This window comes from Callithrix jacchus, chromosome 4, assembly GCF_049354715.1.
Source record: "Callithrix jacchus isolate 240 chromosome 4, calJac240_pri, whole genome shotgun sequence".
Lineage (NCBI taxonomy): Eukaryota > Metazoa > Chordata > Mammalia > Primates > Cebidae > Callithrix > Callithrix jacchus.
This window is the reverse complement of record NC_133505.1, coordinates 36,852,638-36,869,712: the sequence shown is the minus strand read 5'-3', so window position 1 is coordinate 36,869,712 and position 17,075 is coordinate 36,852,638. Positions and strand designations below refer to the sequence as shown.

The window sequence follows — 17,075 nt, the reverse complement described above, 5'->3', positions numbered from 1 at the left end:
CATAAATTTAAAAATAGAAATATCATGGAACTGATTAATAATAATCACAATCACCACCCCAAAGCAATGAAACTTGATTTTTTTTTTAAATTGTACTTTAAGCTCTGGGGCACATGTGCACATCCCGCAGGGTTGTTGCATAGGTACACACATACCATGGTGGTTAGCAGTCTCTGTCCCCCTTCGGCTACATCAGGCATTTCTCCCACTGTTTTTCCTCCCCAGCCTCCCTACCCGCCCACTGTCCCTCCCCAGCCCTTCCACCCCCAACCTGCCCCAGTGTGTGATGTTCCCCTCCCTATGCCCATGTGTTCTCATTGTTCAACACCCTCCTATGAGTGAGAACATGTGGTGTTTGGTTTTCTCTTCTTGGGTCAGTTTGCTGAGAATGATGGTTTCCAGATTCATCCATGATGTTTACACAGTGCTTTCTAAGAGACAGGGCACCTTCCTCTGTGCCTGGTGAACAGAGGGACAAAACAAAAGAAAGGCACTGGATGAAGAGTCAAGAAACCTGGGTTCTAGCCCTGGCTTTATTATTTACTAGCTCTATTCCCTTGCTTAAGTTGCTTTGAGACACTGTACACACCTGCTCAATGGGGTATTATATCTGTGGTGAGATTGTTTTGTTAGAATCAAATGGGGCCTCAGTGTTTTTACATTGTCTCTCCTTTGGCTGTGTAGATCTTCCCCTCCGTGCCCCCAGCCTACCCTAATTACTCTAGTAAAACTGGAACCTGCCTTATATTCACACACACAGCTAGATATGTACCACACTTGATCCTCTTACACTGCTTTTTTCCCACAGCACTTATGACCTAGCAGTTTGCTAATTTATGTAACAATTGAAACCATTTAATCATTAATCTCTCTTGATGCATTTAAAATCATCACAATTCAGTTTGGGCATGTTTCAGTAGTATAGCTGCTTCATCAATACACATAGGCTTGTGTTACCTTTTAGTAAATGATAATATGTATTCCTACAACTGTATTCATACTTCATAGTCCTATTTGTGGTGAGGGCCAGGTTATATCATTTATAAATAATGAAATCCATGTTTCATCATAAGTTTTAAATGAAATTAAAATGCATATGTATTTCTGTAATTTCATATTTATGGGTTATGTTCTTATTTACATAAATCTATATAGCATTAAGTTCTTGCTGAAATTAAAAATGATTTTCTTAGTAATATAAACAAAGCTATGCTATATTGACTTGCTGAGTAATTATTTTTACTTTACATATATGTAGCCTTGACCTAGCATAACTTAAATATGCTGCCAATACTGTATAATTATACTATTTTATATTTATTAATCAGCTGGATGTTTTTCAATGCATTTTAATACACATTAAAACTTTCTAAAGCCTCACAAAAAAACTTTTGTGAGAGGCAAGTCCTGTAGCAATATGCCTTCCTTCGTAAGGAAGACAATGGCCCCTTTCCTTTGGCCTTTTCTGTGTTCAGCCTCCTTAAAAAAAAAAAAAAATGGCACACGTCACAAGTCATTTTGAGATTTACTGCCTGAAGTCTGCATCAGATTCATAAATACAAAGCAACCATGCTAGTGTCACAATATTTTGGAAGCCATGTTTTTCTGTTAAAAAATAGGGTTATGACATCAACCCCGTTAAAGTCCTGCCGCTGCTACTAAAACGCTACCATGTTCCTTTTGTAAATTAGGTTGACTATCATAAATCATTTTCTGCTCACAATTTTAAAAGTAAGCAGAAACACCCTATTTTAATACATTTCTTAACACTAATCTCACCAGTACTTGCTTCATATAAGATAGAAGATAGAACATGTGTAACAGTCTTAAAGTTCTAAGCGCAAACTTTGGAATATTTTGCATTTGTTCTCCTTTTGAAGGAAATAAATATGCTCTCTACATTGAATATGTATTCTTTAAAATTGCTCTCAAGGAGACATGCAAATACATTGCCTCAGTCATTTTTTCATTAGATACACTCATTGTTTATTCAGCACGTGCTCAGTACTACTAATTAGAGGCAGTGTGTGGGCACTATGAATTTAAGTATAAAAGACAGCCCCTAGGGTTACAGTGATGAAGAAACACAGTCCCTCCTGTTAGGAGTTTTCAGAACCTATGATGATCTATATGATGATATTTAGAGACTTGAAGGAAATTCACACAAATAGTCCTCAACTATTGTTTTTCCTTGGATAACAGTATTATGGAATGATTTTCTTTTCTTCTTCTTCTTGTTCTTTTTTTGGAGTTCCACTCTGTCACAGAAGCTGGAGTGCAGTGGCTACATCTTGGCTCACTGCAATTCAAGAGATTCTCCTGCCTCAGCCTCATGAGTACCTGGGATTATAGGCGCCCACCACCATGCCTGGCTAATTTTTGTATTTTTAGAAGAGATAGGGTTGGTCAGTCTGGCCTCAAACTCCTGACCTTGTGATCTGCCTGCCTCAGCCTCCCAAAGTGCTGGGATTGCAGGCCTGAGTCACCGCACCCAGCCATTGATTTTATTCTTTTTAAAGCTTGTTTGTATTGTCTATTTTACATGTGTTATGCTTTGAAAGCTGTATAAAAGTCACTTCCATGTGTTTTGGATATTGAATGATAAAAACTCTGGACCTGAATTTCATTGTATCACTAATCCAATGCAGTAGAATGTGAATTCTTAATTTAGACAGTGATTTTTAGACATTATTGTGTATAAATAGCACCAGAGGGTTTAATACAATACAAGCATACCTGAGATCCATCAAGATGATCTCAGGTACAGACCAAGAATATGAATTTTTTTTTCCAGTTTTGCTTTTGGATTAAAATTTGCTATCAGTTTCACATCACAGGAATTCAAAAGGAGTATCTACTTCATTCTAGAGGCATCTGTGACCCTGCATAAAGCATAATGGAGTCTCTGTGGGTCTCAAAGTGGTGAAACCTCCATTCCCCAGGAATACAAATTTTGAACAAGCACCGCAAATGATGCTGGTACAGACAGGCAGTCCATGGACCATATTTTGAGAAACTTAATTCCATTATCCATTCAGGGAAATCTTCAGTCTATTTAACAACATAAAGGGAAGAAAACAATTTTTAGGTGACAACGGACCTCCAAGAACCCTGCTGCTGTTGCTTGCAAGAATTGTATCATTGATGTCATCTAGACCTTGCAAAGCACACCAGTTAAACATGGGGAAGGAATTCTTTTTTTTGAGATGAAGTCCCACTCTGTCACCAGGCTGGAGTGCAGTGGCCTGATCTCGGCTCACTGCAACCTCCACCTCCCAGGTTTAAGCAATTTTCCTGCCTCAGCCTCTTGAGTAGCTAGGATTACAGGTGTGTGCCACCACACCCAGCTAATTTTTGTATTTTTAGTAGGGACAGGGTTTCACCATGTTGGCCAGGATGGTCTTGATGTCTTGACCTCGTGATCCACCCACCTTGGCCTCTCAAAGTGATGAAATTACAGGCATGAGCTGTAAGGAATTCTTAAACTTTGAATTATCCCTGTACTTCCACATTACCATTTAGCCTAATATTTATTATTTTACCTTTATTCTCTAAAAACACATGTAAATCCATAAGGCCAGAAGGAGATCTAAAAAGTCATCTATATCTCATCTTTTTCTTGAAATATTATTTTATGGCTTTCCCTATCACTACAACAAAGGAACAAATGAGACAGCAAATGCCAGAGGGTCTTTTCCCCACCAATATTTTATTAGATAGAAAAAGGAAGTGGTGCCCGGGCTTAGTGGCTCATGCCTGTAATCACAACACTTTGGAAGGCCAAGGCGGGTGGATGATGAGGTGAGGAGTTTGAGACCAGCCTTATGGTGAAACCCCATCTCTACTAAAAATACAAAAATTAGCCTAGCTGGGCATGGTGGCAAGCACCTGTAATCCTAGCTATCTGGAGGCTGAGGCAGGAAAATCGTTTGAACTTGGGAGGTGGAGGTTGCAGTGAGCTGAGATCACACCATTGCACTTCAGCCTAGAAGACAGGGTGAGATTTCATCTCAAGAAAAAAAAGAGGAGGTTCTACCTGTATAAACACAGGACTGGAAAGGTACCTTAACCAAATATAACTGTGAAAGGGTCTTCACTGGATATAACATGAATTCCCACTTATTCATCAGTGAAAAACTTAACATGCCATCACTTACATGATTTTATAGTATTTAATGTCATCATTTCCTTGTATGGATTACCCAAAAGCTTGAATCTTATGTTTCTTTAGCTGTACTCAAGCCCATATTGAGCATGTGTTCAATAACATAAACTAATTGTGTGTTTGGTACTTACGTGGAGGTGGTGCTATATAAAGTGATCATTTGCATAATCTAAGAATCTTAAACCAAAAAATAGAGATCAAACTGATTCTCTTTCTTTCCCTCTGTCACATATCTTAGATTTTGTAGGTGAAGAAAGTGTGTCTCAGAGGAGTTAGAGAAGACCAGTTAATAGATGACAATGCTACAGCCTGGAACTTCTATTTGGATCCTGGGTCTCCTATCTCACTCAGCCTGGGTGAGTTTTCTGTGTCTCTACTGCCTCTCCAGTGCTAGTCTGCCAGCCCTCATCACAATTGTGAAGTAGGTAAGCTTTGTTTTGGGGAGTTTAATCTCCTTTTAGTGTGGTTCTCTTCTGAAGCATCCCTTTTGATATACCTAGCATCTTTCTGTTTTATCTTGAGAAAAATTCTCACTTATAATGTATTGTGACTTTAAATCAATCTACTACATTTCTTAAAGTATTTGTACTTTTAGGGCAGTTGTAGAAACAGACTCTGGAAATCACATCCTTTCCTTGGCCATGTGCTCTGCTTTGTGTAAAGAAAGCTCTGCACCTGTGTGAGTTTAGAAATGAAAAATAATAAGATAAAGAGTAAAGAGCAAGCCCAAATGAAGGCACGTTGACTCTGGAAATCACATCCTCTTTCGCTAGAATGAGAGTAATGTAAACAAGAGACTAGACTAGCAACTCAGAATGAATCATTTTGAAGTCTATGATTTTCTTGCCTGTAGTTAAAAATTGGTCAGAAATAGCTGAGGTGTAGCAAATGATTTTTTACAGCATTATGTAAAGTTGGGTTTTTTTTGAGATGAGATCTCTTTTTTTATTCTTTTTTGAGCTGGAGTCTTGCCCTGTCACCCATGCTAGAGTGTAGTGGCACAGTCTCAGCTCACTACATCCTCCTTCTCCCAGGTTCAAGTAATTCTCCTGCTTCAGCCTCCCAAATAGCTGGGATTACAGGTGCATGCCACCATGCCCAGCTAATTTTTGTATCTTAGTAGAGATGGGGTTTCACCACGTTAGCCAAGCTGGTCTCAAACTCCTGACCTCAAGGGATCCACCTGTTTTGACCTTCCAAAGTGCTGGGATTACAGGTGAGAGCCACCATGCCTGGCCAAGATGGGATTCCCTTATGTTGACCAGGTCGGGGGGCTCAAGGGATCCTCCTGCCTTAGCCTCATGAGAAGCCAGGATTATAGGTGTATGCTACCACAAATTATTTTCATTATTATAAGTTATGGAAGATGTTATTGTAAATGTAGTTGATGATAAAATGTACATGGGTGCACAAAATTTAATAGTCTCTTCCCTTGACTTTGTTTCACCTTAGACTGATTGGTCTTGCATTTTCTTTCTATTGCCATCAAGAACAGCAGCCTTCAATATGAAAACCCTATATGCCAACAAATAATCAACTCAAAAATTTTGTCAACTTCACCCCAAAGTTAGGAATTTAAATGTATTAAGAAGTAATCAGGTGGCTGGATGCAGTGGCTCATGCCTGTATTCCCAGCACTCTGGGAGGCTGAGGTAGGTGAATCACCTGAGATCAGGAGTTCGAGACCAGCCTGGCCAACATGGTAAAACCCCATCTCTACTAAAAATAGAAAAAAATTAGCTAGGCATGGTGGTGGGCACTATAATCCCAGCTACTCTGGAGGCTGAGGCAGGAGAATCACTTGAACCCGGGAGGTGGAGGTCACAGTGAGCCAAGATTGCGCCATTACACTCCAGCCTGGGCAACAAGAGCCAAACTTCATCTCAAAAAGAAAAAAAAAAAGAAAAAAAAAATCTGGAGACAATAGATGCTGGAGAGGATGTGGAGAAATAAGAACACGTTTACACTGTTGGTGGGAGTGTAAATTAGTTCAACCATTGTGGAAGACAGTGTGGCGATTCCTCAAGGATCTAAAAATAGAAATTCCATTTGACCCAGCAATCCCATTACTGGGTATATACCCAAAGGATTATAAATCATTCTATCATCAAGACACATGCACACCTATGTTCATTGTGGTTTTGTTTATGACTGGGAAGATTTGGAAACCAAACCAAATGCGCATCAATGATAGACTGGGCAAAAAAAAAAAAAAAAAAAAAAAAAAAGGGGGCACATATACACCATGAAATACTATGCAGCCATAAAAAACAATGAGTTCATTTCCTTTGTACAGGCATGGATGAACCTAGAAACCATAATTCTCAGCAAACTGGCAGAAGAACAGAAAACCAAACACCACGTTTTCATTCATAGGCGGGTGATGAACAATGAGAACACTTGGGCACAGGGAAGGAAACACAGAGCTAGGTGTGGGGGAGGGGGGATGGCGGCGGGGAGGATGGGGAGGGATAACACTGGGAGAAATGCCTGATGGGGGGATGTAGAAGTGTTGGGGGGTGGTGGAGGTGGGGAATGGAGACAGCAGACCACAATGGCATGTAGGTACCTATGCAATAATCCTGCAGGATGTAGGATGTGCACATGTACTCCAGAGCCAAATACAATTAAAACAAACAAACAAAAAAGGTATGCTCTTCTATCATCCTAGCACAAATGGAAACTCAGGCCCATACTGACTGATGGCCTGTTTAAACTCTTAACAGTTTGAAGGGAAGGGGTTCAAAAGCAACCCATACTTGCCCTTGCTGATCTGGAAGGTGTGTAACCACTGGGAATTGCCATGCCTCTAAATCTCCCTCATTTCCCACTTGTTGAATCCCAGCTTGGATAGAACTGGTTACCATAGATATAGGAGTATAAGCACCTGGACTGGTTACCATAGTTCTAGGAGCACACACGCCAACAGAAGCAGCGGTAGAAATATCAGGGAGGCTCTGACCATCTCTCTACAAGATACTGAGCAGGGCTGATGGGCACACCTTTTCCTTATTTGACTTTTTATCTTTTTGCTCCATGATTTCTTTACATACTTAATCACACTCCTTCTCTTCTCCTGAATTTTCTCCTGAATCCTTTTCCTCATCTTATGTCTGAAACAGCTCCAGGGCAAAACACACCAAAGTCCAAATGGACCACACCAAATAAACCCTGTGTTGGCTTGATCTTTGGCTGATGTTACCCCAATATGACCGAGTTCCCCCAGCTGCCACCCTTGGAGATTTTTTCAAATGTTCTTGCGCCAATTCCGAGCTCCCCCAACTAACCCTGGGAGATTTTTTCAAACATTCTTGGTCTACTTCAAGGTTCTCCCTAATTCACCCTGGGAGTCTCCCTTGGGCTCCTCCTGAGCTCCCCAACTTACCCCAGGGATTTTTTCCAGTAGTATTTGGGCCACTTCTGGGTTCTCCCTAATTCACCTAGGAGTCTCCCCCCGGGCTCCTTCTGGCTCCCCCTAACTCACCTGGGGGATTCTTTTCAAACATTGCAGAGATACCTTCAGCTTAGCCTCTTTTTACATTGTTCAGGCAATCCTTCATCCTGGGTTTTAGTCTCCACATTTTGGCACCTCTTACCAAAACCCAGCTCAGTTGGGAGACCCCCACCCAGATGGCGCTGAAGGTATTTGAGAGGCAGATACCAAAACAGCACAACGGAGTGAATCTATCCTGGGGACCAACAGCCTGAGAGCCTGTGGGGCTGACAGCTCTCCAGACTGAAAACCCCTGAGCAGAGAGTCATCCATGTGTTTATTTGCTCTTTGACACGTGATTCTTATTAATACACAGGTGATCTACATATACAAATATACTAGGTAGGCAGCTGTTACCCGAATACCACGAATTAGAAACTAAAAGTATCTTCCACAAGAGAACCATGGGGGCAGGGTAAACTTAATGTTTCTCAACAGTGGTCATGCCTGCTTGCTGTTGGGAATCGGGTTGTTTTGCTCACTCAAACTGGTAAACTTACTGAGGCTTGCTCTCGGCTTTGATGACAGGGCAGCATGAAAGACAGCTTTCATTTTATCCGCCTACGTTAGAGAAGACTTTCAACCTTTTTGCTGAGTTGTGGAGCTCTGGTTCAATCTTAGAGAAAGGCAGGATAGTGGAGTGGGGCTTGGAGCCAAGGTAACTCCAATTTCCAACAGGCTCCATCACCGATGAGCTGTGTAGCCTCAGGCACATCACTGAACCACTCTGAGCCTGTTGCTTCAACTGTAAAATAGAGATAATAACACAGCATCTTGCAGGAGTTGTGTGAAGATGAAAGCTTTAGGTACATAAAGATATAAAATATGGAAGAGTTTGGCACATAATAGACCCTCATAAATGTTCAGGAGTGCACAGAATAATTAATCATAAATATTGTTTATGAAATTAACAAACCAGAAGATAAATTATGCTCATGCTAACCCACCCACCTTATGGATGATTAGTTCGGATTCAGGATCAGATTTGAAATATCTTTTGAAACATATGTAGGGCAGAGAAATTAACATTTGAGTGCCTGGAGAATCTTAAATTTTCTCATTCCTGACTTCTGATATAAAATTTGCAATACAGCATAAGTTTTTGGTATGCTCCCTTTTCTTTCAGACTTATTTACTTTTAATGAACAAACCAACCCACGGTATCATCTACAGTAATGGCAATTACAGCGAGTAGGAGATAGAGCAATAAAAATGAACCATAAACTCTAGTTCATAAAGGGACGCCCAAATCCAGGCGCTGACACAGTGAAGCTTCTAAAGACGTCATCGGTGACTGATGTTGCTGCAGTGTGATTGAATGGTTGTTTAGTCTGAAGGAGGTGGGCATCAGTCAAAAAGGAAGGATGGCATAGTTATCTCACCCATTTGCTAAATCAAAATTGGAGAAATTATCTAGGGCATTCAGCTATTCTCTTGAGAACATAACTATTTCTTAATTACCTAACTAGAAAACTCATGAGCCTCTGGAGAATTCTTAGGAAACGTTACAGAGAGTTTATGTGAACTGCAGCCTCTGGTGGCAAATGCCCCAGAGCAAATCTCTCACTTGAAATGAGTTCTCAGGGTCTGATGCAGCCAATCATCCCCTTGTCGCTGTTCCCTCCTCCCCATCCCTTTCTGCTACCACCAATCTACGTGACTTCCCAGCTGGCCCCCTGCCCCCAGCCTCTCCAGAGTTGCCTTCATGAAACACAGTTCTAATCACATCAATCTGACTCAGACACTTTTAGTGGCCCCCCCATGTCCCACATGATGAAGTCCAAACTTTTTCAAATGATACTTAAGGTCTTCCATGATCTGGCTTCAACTTACGTTGAAATCTCTTCTCCTAGGTCTCCTTTACCCAGCCCTTATTCTCATCCTCACTAGTAACCTCATGCATCCATTCAACAAACATTTTTAAAGTGCCACAAATCTAGCATTGTGATGGAGGGTGAGCAAGACACAGTCTCTGCTCTGGGGAGCTCAGAGTCTGGTGATGGGCTCAGAGTCTGGACAAGCCAAAGAGTGTTTTCTCCAGTTACTAACACAGAGAGTTAGTCCCCAGTCATTTACCCTAAGAATGCCTCGTACTTTTTCTTTCAAACACAAATAACAAGTAAAGGATTATCTAGGTAATTATTTAATGCCTATCTCTCCTCCCCTCATTAGCCTATAAACTTTTAAGGGCAGAGAGGGCAGAATCATGTCTGATAAGTTCATCCTACATGTGCATTGACAGTTATATAGTAAATGACCTAAAATAAATATTTTTGAATGATACGTATTTGTGTTCATTTTTTCTTTTTGGAGCTTTACCATATTACTCTCAGATACTGTGCAAAACATTCCAGAATCTGGAATGTGTTCTCTAGTTCCATGGGGCTGTTTCTCACCTGGTCTGATGGCCAATAACACGCATAGGACTCCTTTATTCCTGCCTCAATAGAAGTGTCTGTGCACACACACACACACACTTGCGCACGGTCTCACACACTCCCATCCCTCTATTTATTTTTACATTTGCATCCAGAAGCCAATATGTTATCAAGGGGATGTTAACCTGGTTAGAAAATCCGACTCTGACAGAATCTTGAATATTTGCTCCATAAATTCATCAGTGCAAGGGCAGACTTTATACTTAGCAACATTCAGAATTGCCTTGGTTCCAAAACTTTAAAAAGGAATGCAAAATTAAAAAGAATCAAAATGCTTAAAATGCTAAATATAGAGAATAACTATGAATACAAAACCCCTTGCTAATCTTATAGATTGCTCATCTCGACTTATGGCTTCAAATATTACTTATGTGTTGTCTTAGGGTGGGTGACCCAGAAGCAGAGCCTGATTTGTACGCACATGCTTTCTTAAGGAAATACTCCCTGGACTGGTAAGGCTGAGGGAGATGTAAACAGAGGAGAGAAAGCCCAGCAAAGGTTTAATCTCAGGCAGGCTTTGCAAAGGGTGGTGGTTTTAACCCAATCCTGGGTGTACAGAAACCCTGGGGCTTAAGATATGCCCAGCCTTTTTTGGAACAAGAGAACTAGGCTTTCACACACCTTCTGCTCTGTACCCTGTGCCTGTGTGTCACTGGTCAAGGATTGTCCTAGAACACGAGTCTTCAAACCCTGGGCCATGAACCGGTACCTGTCTGTGGTACTGTTAGGAACTGAGCTGTAGAGTAGGAGGTGAGTGGTAGATGAGCAAGCAAGTGAAGCTTCATTTGTATTTACAGTCACTCCCTATCCCTCGCATTACTGCCTGAGCTCCACCTCCTGTCTTATAGCACAGGAATCCCCAACTTCTGGACCAGGGACTGGTACTGGTCCTGACCTGTTAAGAGCTGAGCTGCACAGCAGAAGATGAACAGTGGGCCAGAGAGTGAAACTGAGCTTCACCTCCTGTCAGATCAGCAGTGGCATCAGATTCTCATAGAAGCAGGAACACTATTGTGAACTACATATGTGATGGATCTAGGTTACATGCTCCTTATGGTAATCTAGTGCCTAATGATCCATCACTGTCTCCTATCACCCTCAGATGGGACTATCTAGTTGCGGGAAAACAAGTTCAGGGCTCCCGCTGATTCTACATTATGGTGAGTTGTGTAATTATTTCATTGTAGATTTCAATGTAATAATAATAGAAATAAAGGGCACAATAAATGCAATGTGCTCAAATCATCCCAAAACCATCCCCTGCACTGCCCGGTCCATGGAAAAACTGTCTCCCACAAAACTGGCCCCTGGTGCCAAAAAGGTTGGGGACCACTGTCCTGGAGGGAAGTCAATTTCCAAGTATATCTTGTTTTCTGATTGTGGAGGGGAAAGCAGCTCTAAAAGCCTAAGGGAAGACTCCAAAAAGACACAGGTGCTGGGTGTTAGAAGCAAAAGCAGGAGTGGGGCTCTCAAAAGAAAACAAGGTACCGCAGGGAGTCTAGGTGGAGCAGCTGTGTCCACTACGTTGCTGAATGCTCTCACAGTTTCCTCCAGCTTGGACTTCTCACCTGACCTTCAGACGCATGCATCCGACTGCCTGCTTGACATCTCTACTTGAACATATGTGTCCGTTACCCATTGCCACAATAATGTTGTATAACATACAACCACAAAACCTTAGTGCATATAACAAACTATTATTTTTGCTTACAGTATGTGGACCAGCTGGGCAGTTCAGATAATTTGTGCTGGGCTTGGTGAAGCTCATTTATGCATCTATTGTCAGCTGTGGGTTTGCTGAATGGCTTGAGTAATCTTTTCTGGGCTTTCTCAAATGTATGGGGCCTCAGCTGGGAAAACTGAGCTGATTTCACTCTGCTGCACATGTCTCATCCTTCATCAGGATAGCCTGGGAGAGAGGGAGGATGGGAAGGTAAGAGGGAGAGAGGGAGGGAGGGTAGGAGGGAGAGAGGGAGGGTGGGAGGAAGAAGAAGAGAGAGAAAACACGCAGGTGAGAGCGCCCTACTTTGCAACGTAGGCAGGCAGCATTTATAGACAGAGAACAGAAATGAGCTTCAGAAACAACTTGATTAGTTACAGCTCAGTAACCAATCAGCAGACACTATATTTGAAGCTGGTCTGATCAGTTGGCCACCTGTAACTGACTGAAGCTCAGTTGCTGTGACTGGTTGGGACTCAGCTATTTGTTACCAAAGTCTGCTCGTGAGTTTTGCTTTCATCTAATTTATGTCTAGGTTAGATTGCAGTTTGTTACTGCAATCTAACTTAGACACAAGAACGGAGGCAACCCCAGGTGGAATTTGGCTTCACTTAACAAGGCTTAGGCCCAGAACCAGCCACTGTTCCTATTACCACATTCTGTTACCAAAAGAAAGTCACTGGTCAATTCAAAGAGTGGGTAAATAGACTTCATCTTTGACAGAGGAGCTTTAGAGTCCATTTCTGTAATCAACCTCCTAATGTCTAACTGGCATCTGCTTTATTGGTGGCAGTTGAGCAGAGTTTCATTGCTAAAGACTTACAGGTCACCAAATGACAGTGTTTACCAATCCACAGTTTTCTGCAGGAAGAGGATACGATATAGCAGCAGCTTGAAGTAGGGGCATGCATCACAACCGAGGGCTGTGTGGGAAGTAGAAAAGTTCCTTTTTAAAGTTTGGTTTCTTGTTAAAAAATAAATCATAAGTGTGCTAATAACTCTTCGTTAAGCCCTATCCTATGCAGCTATTAGACATGCCATGCTTACAGGCACATAGTACATTTTATGTCCTTGTACTTTAACTGTGCTGGACGTGCTCACAGGCATTTCCCAGCTCTCCACTGCTTTTACCTGTTTAGAAAAGTCTTAAGTTGTTAGCCAATGGGGTTTTAGTTTAGATTGTGAGGTCTGGCTCCAGCCAATGGAGATCAGACACAGCAGTGACAACCCCAAATGTGTAAGAAATAAATTTGCATGTTTACCTTTGTTCTTTGTACTCTCATGCACGATGACTAGCGAGGGTACCCTTCCTGCAGTCCAGGAGGCAAAAATTGCCTTGCTGAAAGACACTTTGTCTCAGTGCCAGTTTTTCTTTGCAGCACTGAACATCTATTTCCAACAGGCTGTGTCACACAGCAAGGGGTCCAGAGGGGCCAGGTGCAAGCTCCAATTATCCTCCCTCTGGAAGGGCCACACTTGACATGCCCTCTCCCAGATCAGGAACCACTGATACGTAGATGGAACACCTTACAACTAGGGAGCCCCAAATGGAGTCTTGTCTTGGGTCTCAGGATTTTTTTTTTTTTTTTTTTTTTTGAGGAGTCTAGCTGTATCACCCAGGCTGGAGTGCAGTGGCATGATCTTGCCTCACCACAACCTCCACCTCCTGGGTTCGAGTCCCAGCCTCCTGAGTAGCTGGGACTACAGGTGCCCACGGCTATGTCCAGCTAATTTTTGTATTTTTAGTAGAGATGGGTTTCACCAAATTGGTCAGGCTGGTCTCAAACTCCTGACCGCAGGTGATCCACCGACCTCAGCCTCCCAAAGTGTTGGGATTACAGGTGTGAACCACCATGACCGTCTGATCTTGGGTGCCTTTTATCCCATAGGCATCACTTGGGCACTTGCTCTTGTGCAACTGAGCCCAATGGCAGAGCCTTCTAGGGGGTGAGGGAGGAGACGGTCCTCACTGAAACCAGGTGCAAGCCATCAATCTAACCTCACCATTACTAATCAACAATGCTGACAAGGTAGTATAAACCATCCAAAAACTCCACAGACCTATGGGTACAAAGTACCACTAGTAATCAATATGTTCTGTGTCTTCCCAGGGAACGATGCTATGCAGGTCTATTTCTCATTTCAGTAAAAGTTCAGGCCAATTCTAGACCTGCTGGAATCACTTCACAGAGCACAGCATCTCAAATGCAACGTGTTCAAAACTGAGATCTTGATGGTGCTTCCTCGATTCTTTCTCATCCTGCTAATGACAACTTCATTATATTTGCTCAGACCAAAGACCATGGCATCATGTGACAACTCTCTGTATTTCATGCCCCACCTCCAATCTATCAACAAATCCTGTTGGTGCTACCTTCAAAATATGTTCAGAATTTGGCTGAGTGCAGTGGCTCACACCTATAATGCCGGCACTTTGCGAGGCCAAGGTGGGTAGATCACATGAGGTCAGGAGTTAAAGACCAGCCTGTGAAACATGGGGAAAACCAGTCTCTACTAAAAATATGAAAAAAAATTAGTTGGGTGTGGGGGCATGCACCTGTAGTCTCAGCTATTTGGAAAGCTGAGGTTTTCAATCACTTGAACTTGGGAGGTGGAGGTTGCAATGAGCTGAGATTGCACCACTGCACTCCAGCCTGGGAGAGTGAGACTTCATCTCAAATCTGTATATATATTCAAAGTTCTATCACTCTCACCTTCCTCACTCACACTACCATGATCCAAGGTGCCCTCATCTTTCACCTGCTGCTGTGGTTTAAATGTGTGTGTCCCTCTAAAATCCATATGTTGGAACTTAAACCCCAACCTGATGGTACTAGAAGGTGGGATCTCTGGGAGGTGATTCAGTCATGAGGATTCTACCCCCATGAATAGGATTAATGCCCTCATGAAAGGGCTGCAGGGAACTAGCTAGGTCCTTTTGTCTTCTGCCATGCGAGGACACAGAGAAGGCACCATCTATGAGAAACAGGCCCTCACCAGACTCAGAATATGCTGGTGCCTTGACCTTGGACTTCACAGCTTCTGGAACTTTGAGAGTCAGTTTTGATTGTTTAGAAATTGTCCAGTCCCAGGTATTTTGTAATAGCAGCTGGGCCTCGACTAAGACACCTCTTAACTGGCTACCGGCTGTGCCTTGCCCCCTTTTCAGTCTCCTCTCAACATAGCAGTCAAGGCAAACCCATGAAAAGTGAGTCACTTCTCTGCTAAGACATCGCAAATGACTCTCATCCCACTCAGAAGAAAAGCAGAGGTCCTAACTCTGACCACGGGCTCAGTGTGACTTGGTTGCTCTTGACTTCTCTGATGCCATCACCTGCTACGCTCTTTTCTCCACTCTAGTTGGACTACCTTCCTCGTTCCTCAACATGCAGGCACGCCTCCACTTCTGGCCTTCCATGTTCCCTCCACTGGAATTTTCTTTTCCCCTGTGATCTGTTTTGCCCCCTACTTCCTGCAGGTTTTCTGGTGGAGGCTTTCTAGATACTTACCTAAAACTTCAGTCTCCTTCCAACATTTACAGTCCTCTTCCAGTCTTCAGTTACTTTTGTTTCTTAGCCTTTATCACTGACCAGCACTATATACATTTACTTATATGTCCCTTTTACAGACGGTCTTCCTTCTAGAAGGCGAGTTCAAGGAGGGTAGGAAGGTTGCTTTGTTTACTACTGTATTCCCAGTTCCCAGAACTGAACCCGATACATGGAAATTACTCAGTACATATTTTTTGAATGAATGTTACTCATAATCATAGATCAGTAATATCATGGATCAATCAGACTGTAAATTGTTTTGGAGTATGAGCTATCATATATTTTAATATTCCACATTGTATGTGATATATATCTCTTCATTTTTGCAGGTTTTCAGTAAACATGTATTGAAAGAGCTAAACTGAAATATGCTAACCTTTAAATTAAAAGTGTACCAGTTTTAATATTTGGAGCTGTGAATGACTTTCAAAAATAATACAAATGTTTAAGATTTTATACAAAAGAGTCGCTATGCTTGATTATATCGAAGATATCACTGAATATATAACACCATTATTTTATGTTCTATGGAGACAAAAAATGCTGCCAATTAAATGATGATTAAATACTTGTTTATCATTTTAATTTTTATTTGGACCTCATTGAAATCGCTTCTTAAGGCTTATTTAGCAAAGACATTCCTCTATATCATGTGTGTGTGTGTGTGTGTGTGTGTGTGTATGTACACACACATATGAAAAGTCAAATGTAATTGAAATAAACTGTCTAAGCATTCCTGAGACAATTTCACATTCCGAATTCAACTCTTCACAACCATTTTTTGACATTGACTCATTAATGTCCATGTTTCAAAATCAAGAATGTTCTTTAAAGAGCGCACTCTTGTCTCTGGAATTGTCCCCCAGGTCCCCGACATGATTTAGCACTTTTGGATGAACCAGAGCAGGCAATGACAGCTACGGCTACATCCTGACAGCTGCCTGGTCTCGGTGCCTGTCACAGGCACCCTGAGTTCAGCAATGTTAAAACTGGAAAAAAATTTGCACCTTAGAGTCAGTGACATCGGGAATACAGTGAGATACCCACTTCCAAAGGTCTTAATGGTCTTTTTAAAAAAATCAATTCTAACTTTTCCTCTTTCTACTATTGTAAAATAGGTGAATTTTATTAACCATAGCAATCATTTGCAGCACATAAAAGAAAGCCTTTCATTAAAATTTATCCTAAGTATTTGCACAATAATAATCATAAGTCATTAAAATGAATTGCAGGGGTCAGAAAATTATTAAAGGTTGGTAATAGTTTTAATCCATCCAACTGAAGAAAAATAGTCCTTCAAACTCTGATTATAGTCAGTCTTTTATAGACTTGTTTGGAGGACATTTACACACAGCCTCTAGCGTACTTCAAGTCATATCTAGTCACTTGTAATACCAACTACAATGTAAATGCTATGTCAACAGTGGTTATGCTGTATTGTTTAAAAATTTGTGTTATTTTTTATTGTTGTATTGTGGTGTTTTTTTCAGAATATTTTCAATCTACTGTTGGTTGAGTCTCTGGATGTGAAACTCCAAAAGAGGGAGGCCTGGTTATAACCTTAATCCAAGAGAAACATACGACGGTTATTAAGATTGCAACGTCTTTTTATTATCTCTGTAGTAACTGGTTACTAAAGTGACCAGTTATTAAATATATTTTTAAATATTAAACAGTTTTTATTGGGGTAAAGCTCACAGAACATAAT

The 17,075-nt window shown here is 41.6% G+C and overlaps 1 protein-coding gene across 14 annotated transcripts in view; it reads left to right on the top strand.

The window, feature by feature from the left end:
- Nucleotides 1–17,075, top strand: part of LOC100402012 (serine/threonine-protein kinase MARK2-like) — an 85,220-nt gene that overhangs the window by 37,984 nt on the left and 30,161 nt on the right. For 3 of the 14 annotated variants that reach the window (XR_013533923.1, XR_013533918.1, XR_013533913.1), the window contains 2 exons: nt 4,404–4,590; nt 6,462–15,935. The gene's annotated coding sequence lies outside the window, so the exon portion shown is untranslated. Of the gene's footprint in view, nt 1–4,403; nt 4,591–6,461; nt 15,936–17,075 lie in introns of those variants that run through there. The other 11 variants (XR_013533922.1, XR_013533916.1, XR_013533912.1 and 8 more) reach the window with 6 other exon arrangements.